The following is a 6000-nucleotide window of genomic DNA, read 5'->3' as shown; positions in this document are numbered from 1 at the left end:
AATATCTCTATGGGGCTGCCTTATGTACAAAATCTGAGAACAATACTTATTTGTGACTTACAAGAAACATGCAGGAATTCACCTGCTTTCTCAGTAACAAACTCACGTGACTGTAACTCTTCTTTAATGTGATCGTTAATGAAATCGGTAACCGATTCAATTAATTCTTTTTGAACTGTGCTTGATGAACCCTGAAGTGGTCTGCAAATGATCACGAATAAACTGTTCGTGTACACACAAAAGCTCCAATAATTCATGGTGATGTCCTTTGTTGTCGGAACTTTCATCTTCAAACTGTCCTCTGAACGCAAGCTCTTGCGTGCCCAAGAACCAAACATCAATAAGTCTCTCGATTACGAATCTACTTTGTTTCCCAGTCGCATTATGCTTTATGGCTAGAAGTTTGGTTCCTTTAGAAATTCAACGTTCAATTCGTCCAAGATCCAACAACTGAAGACGCTCTTGATTCTAACGGCTTTTGTTTCAAAAGTGTTTGTCTCTCTCTCTCTGTCTCTCTCTCTCTCACACACACACACACACACACACACACACACACTGCAACGTAAGCTTCCAGTACTGGTGGTGGTAAAAGTATACCTAAGTAGGTAGATTTGTAGCTAGATTGCCGGCCGCGGTGGTCTCGCGGTTCTAGGCGCGCAGTCAGGAACCGTGCGACTGCTACGGTCGCAGGTTCGAATCCTGCCTCGGGCATGGATGTGTGTGATGTCCTTAGGTTAGTTAGGTTTAAGTAGTTCTAAGTTCTCGGGGACTGATGACCACAGCAGTTGAGTCCCATAGTGCTCAGAGCCATTTTTTTGTAGCTAGATTACCATCGCTTTGACATGTCCTACCGCTCCTGCCAGCTACCGTCTGTAGTAAATGCTTTCTTAAATTCGTGTGGTCCACGAAATTACTGGCCCCTGCGAGTTATTGTTGGGTATTAATAATTTCTAGCGGAAGGTTTTAACGAACCGGTAGAAATTTGAACGCAACGGATAACGCATTTTTTTTAACCACTACAGAAGGCACCTATACAGGGCTTAATAGGCAGTATATAGATAAATAAATAAAAATCCCCAAAATTTTGCTGTAAATGGAAAAGCAGATTAAAATACATTGAATGAGTGAATTTTCATTAAGCACAGAGCAATAACGTGACCGTGAGCTTAAGACACATGGTGCGTTGCCTGAACAAGGCACTAACGCAAGGTCTACTGAAATTCGAGTAAATTACGATAATCAGTTCCCTTATGGGGATCAGTGGTAATTTCGCACCTGATTTCAACATCTGGACTTCATTACAGAGCAGATTTCAGACCATCTAATACCTATGTTAACATGACCAAAACGAGAGCTGCGTCTCCATGTCTGTCCAGCACCACGACCCAGGAACAAGTGCTCTTCCAACCGAATTCGCCTAACCGTTCCGCTTACAAACGTGGTGGGGGTGGCGCGCCAACCTGACAGAGCCAATACGCGCGCCTACGTGTCATCTTTGCCCTGACCTGCAAACTTGGTATCTGCTAAACTTGTTCACGCTTGGGGGGTTGGTACTATCCTACCCCAGAACGACCATTCATGCAGTACCTGTACCTAAAGCTTTCTGCTAGTTCACACACTCACTCATTTATACCGTCCAGGCCGCACAAAGGAAAGGAAAATGGGAAACGTGGTACACAACACAAAAAAATCAATAAATAACACTGTTTAGTCCATTCTCTCCTTTTGGACACCAGCTGAGGTATTACCTGCAAGAGAAGAAACTCTTGCTAATAATTTCTGTGTGCTAGCAATGTAATAAAACATTAGAACGGTACAACAAGTTCAGATTCAACACACACAAACACACACACACACACACACACACACACACACACACACACACACACACACATCGGAAGAAGCTAACGTCCATTCTTATTAAGTCCCAGACCCACCAAACAAAATAAATGTGCAACAAAAAATTTGTTATAGAGCAACATGCAAGCCAAGTATAATTTTTGTACCAAGAAAATAGAATATTTCAATTTAATTTCCCATCGGTCATTTTAATATCTAAGTGCGATGTGAATCATTTATCTGTAAACGCGCACTTTGTTTCGTAAGTCTAGCTTGCAAATAGTTTTTCATCTAATTCACAGAATAAAGACACAAGTGTTTCCTCTGCAGAAGCCATGATGTAATCAGTTAATCACATGTACTCTCGAATCTGTTAAGCGAGGACTGAACAGCGCGCGAAATAACACACAAGTTCACGGCTCAGGTAAACCTCACTGCCACACTCGTAAGACACATGTGACTGCCTGCAATCATATAGACCTCTGCATGAAAACATAGGCTATTTCTAGAAACCTCCAGTGAGCTGTTTAACTGGATACTTTGCGTAACATGGCGACCTCTCAACTGACGGATGAATCGAGTGAAACTGTAGTAACATACAAAACAAATTTTTTAAATGGTGTCACGTTGCTTTCAGCTGTTAGACTTTGATTTTATGATTGCAAATTCTGCATTCGGGAATTTTTACGCATAAGATTTTGACATATAGGTTTACTAAAAAAGATGTCAAAAGCTTATGCCTGAAATAGCTGAATGCCGAAATTGAAATTTCACTAAACCTGTATATTAAAACTCTTATGCTTGAAAAAGGATTAATGCCGAAACTGTAACCGTAAAATAAAATTGATGGCACCACTTAAATATTTTATAAAAGTTCTGGACTCATGTTATGTTATGCTAACTGGGGACCTAGAAACGACGGAGAGGCTCCGTCCCCGCCGCAGCCGCAGTGGTCCGCAACCCCACGACGACTATCGCAGTCCACTTCACCCCTCCGCCGCCCCACACCGAACCCAGGGTTATTGTGCGGTTCGGCTCCCGGTGACCCCCCAGGAAACGTCTCACACCAGACGAGTGTAGCCCCTATGTTTGCGTGGTAGAGTAATGGTGGTGTACGCGTACGTGGAGAACTTGTTTGCGCAGCAATCGCCGACATAATCTAGCTGAGGCGGAATAAGGGGAACCAGCCCGCATTCGCAGAGGCAGATGGAAAACCGCCTAAAAACCATCCACAGACTGGCCGGCTCCCCGGACCTCGACACAAATCCACCGGGCGGATTCGTGTTGGGGACCGGCGCTCCTTCCCGCCCGGAAAGCAGTTAGACCGTACGGCCAACCTGGCGGGCTCTGGACCCATACTACAAGACGGTAATTAATACAAAACAAACTTAACTGTTTTCAACGTATTGTTATATTTTAACTTCAACTCTTAATTTTCTTAAAATTTTTGAGTAGGCTAAGCCTCCGAAGAGCTTCGCCATTCGCATGATTACAAACCACCAAACAAACCAATGTATGCATAGTATGACGAAAAATTTAAGGAAAGAGTATTCACCCGATGCTCTCACAAAAAAATATAGCTGAAGAAGAAGCCTCGGATCCCACATGGAGCGTAACTGGGTGAAGAACAGGTTTTAAGTCTCGCTGCTGTGCATCCACCATAACCTGTACTTGAAGCTTCTGCGAAAGCAGAAGCCACGAATAACTGTAACAATCGTGTAAGTGTTGTTCGTAATCGAAATTAAAGTCGTCTTATATATGGACATCTTTAATAAAGAGCCTAACTGCAACAATTACAGTTTGTAAAATGCATTACACAGTAATAAACACTCAGAAGAGCGAACAATGAACAGTAATATGGAAAACAACAATGGCTATATCAGGTAATGTTCGCTGTAACCAAAAATAATGGCTAACGGCCAAAGCCTTCTCACTTCTGCCAATGTAGTTCTAGGGATCCATTCGACGAACTTGCTGTTAAAACAGTGCACATAAACAGTTACTTTTTTAACAAAGAAACATATTTTTCCGACTGCTTTAAGAGGACGTGTTGTCAGGCCAAAAAAGCAGGCTAATTTTTACAATCCTGTCTTTAAAGTCACTGCAGTTTTAGTAGACCAGTCGCAACAAAATGTAATGGGCATGTTATGCCTTTTGGATTATTAAGCCAAAAACAGAAAATCAACCAAACGCCTTGTGTAACATTTAACAGAAGTGAAAGGAGGCCAACTGAAGCTGACGCACAGGTATCGAAAACTGTCTGCCCAAAAAATAAGAAAGAGGAAATCTTTTTGTTTCCCAGGCGGCGAGCTTTCAAAAACTTAACCTTGATTTGGAAACGCGGAAGAGCGACTACAAGAGTTCCTAACCTCAGGAAGATGATTTTTAATTATTCCTTTACAGTTCTAGCCATTTATCCCAACTACTGATTATACATGAATTTGGCTGCACACTCTTCTGTTCACTGTACATACCTTTATTAGTTGCACACTTCGTAATCATGATGTTGATGAATCAGGAATAGATAATTTGATGACTATGTTGTTGCGCTCAACAGTGCCCGTACACATTCCCAACAATTGCTCAGTCCAATGTCGGCACTTTCATGAATGATGAGGATAACACAAACACCCACGCATTTCGAGGCAGATGAAAATCCCTGCCCCCGCCGGGAATCGAACTCGGAACCCCGTGCTCGGAAAGCAAGAACGCGACCGCGAAACCACGAGCTGCGGACGAAGAAGTAACATGCCGTCTTGGTAATTAAATTATTGCCGTATTCCCGTATATCTTTAAAATTTTTACGACGCAACCATATGAGTGTATCACATCTTTGCTGGCTTCGACCGGCAGGTGTTCATCATCAAATTGAACCAGAATTTGCTTCAAGCGTTTTCTGTCGACAACGCATTGTGAAACGCTCGTTTGGGGTCATAGAAAATAAACGTATGGATAAAATAACATAAAAGAAGCTGTTGAATTTATTTCGTCACTCATATAGATGCCGTAACTGGCTTGCAAGACGGTAGCTCCACCTGTTCTCGAGGAACGAAATCAATAGCTACATTATTTGCGATCAGATATTTTATCAAAGATTCGCAAATTAGCAATGGTAATTGTAATTAATGGTCTGATTAAGACGTTTTCTCTTCTAAGTATTGCTAGAGACGAAATTATTCCACACTGATAAACCTGATTAGAGGAAGTCAGTTGTTATATCGACTGGTCCCAAAAATTCAACTGTAAGAAATTCTGAAATGTTTACGGTAACGTATCTCTTTAATATGAAGCTGAATAATATGTAACAATTCTTCTCTCTGCAGTTAAAATAAAATGCATCCACCTCTCTATCTTGGATTTAGTCTTGATTCTTTCATGCAAAGGCAGAAATATCTAACAGCGCGAGAAAAGCATACCTGACCATAAATACAGATGAAATATATTCGCAGTTGCGAATATGAGCAAAAATGATTCAAATGGCTCCAAGCACTGTGGGACTCAACAGCTGAGGTCATCAGTCCCCTAGACTCAGAACTACTTAAATCTGACTAACCTAAGGACATCACACACATCCATGTCCCAGGCAGGATTCGAACCTGCGACCGTAGCAGCAGCGCGGTTCCGGACTGAAGCGCCTAGAACCGCTCGGCCACAATGGCCAGCCAATATGTGCAAGCATCAGCTGTATAATGAAATGACGACAGTGAAAATTTGTGTCGGACCGGGACTCGAACCCGAATCCCGCTTATAGAGAACGGTCGCCTTACTATTTTTCTTTTTACGTCTCTTACTTTTGTACGGTATTTTTCCTTGCGTTCGGTCTGGGCGGACATAACATGACATCCGTTCAAGTTGATCGTTGATTTTTTACTTTTTTTTATTACAGAAGGCAACCAGCCCTCTGGTCGAACACGCTGATGCCGGCAGATGAAATATATTCAGTTCACATTTGGCTATGTGAACACATCTCACGGTCAGACCCAAACTTTCAAATGTCGTCAACCTGGTCTACAACTTGTTCTCGTACATCCAATATGTACTAGGGTCGGAACTTAAATAGTGGCAACACTGCTGTGGAGACACTATGCAATGGAATATACTATTGTCGCTCATAGCACACGTTGTTGGCACCTACCTTACCTCCGAGCAAATGGATTCGCT

The sequence above is a fragment of the Schistocerca americana genome, chromosome 1 (assembly GCF_021461395.2).
Source record: "Schistocerca americana isolate TAMUIC-IGC-003095 chromosome 1, iqSchAmer2.1, whole genome shotgun sequence".
NCBI lineage: Eukaryota > Metazoa > Arthropoda > Insecta > Orthoptera > Acrididae > Schistocerca > Schistocerca americana.
Note: the sequence above shows the minus strand (reverse complement) of the source record.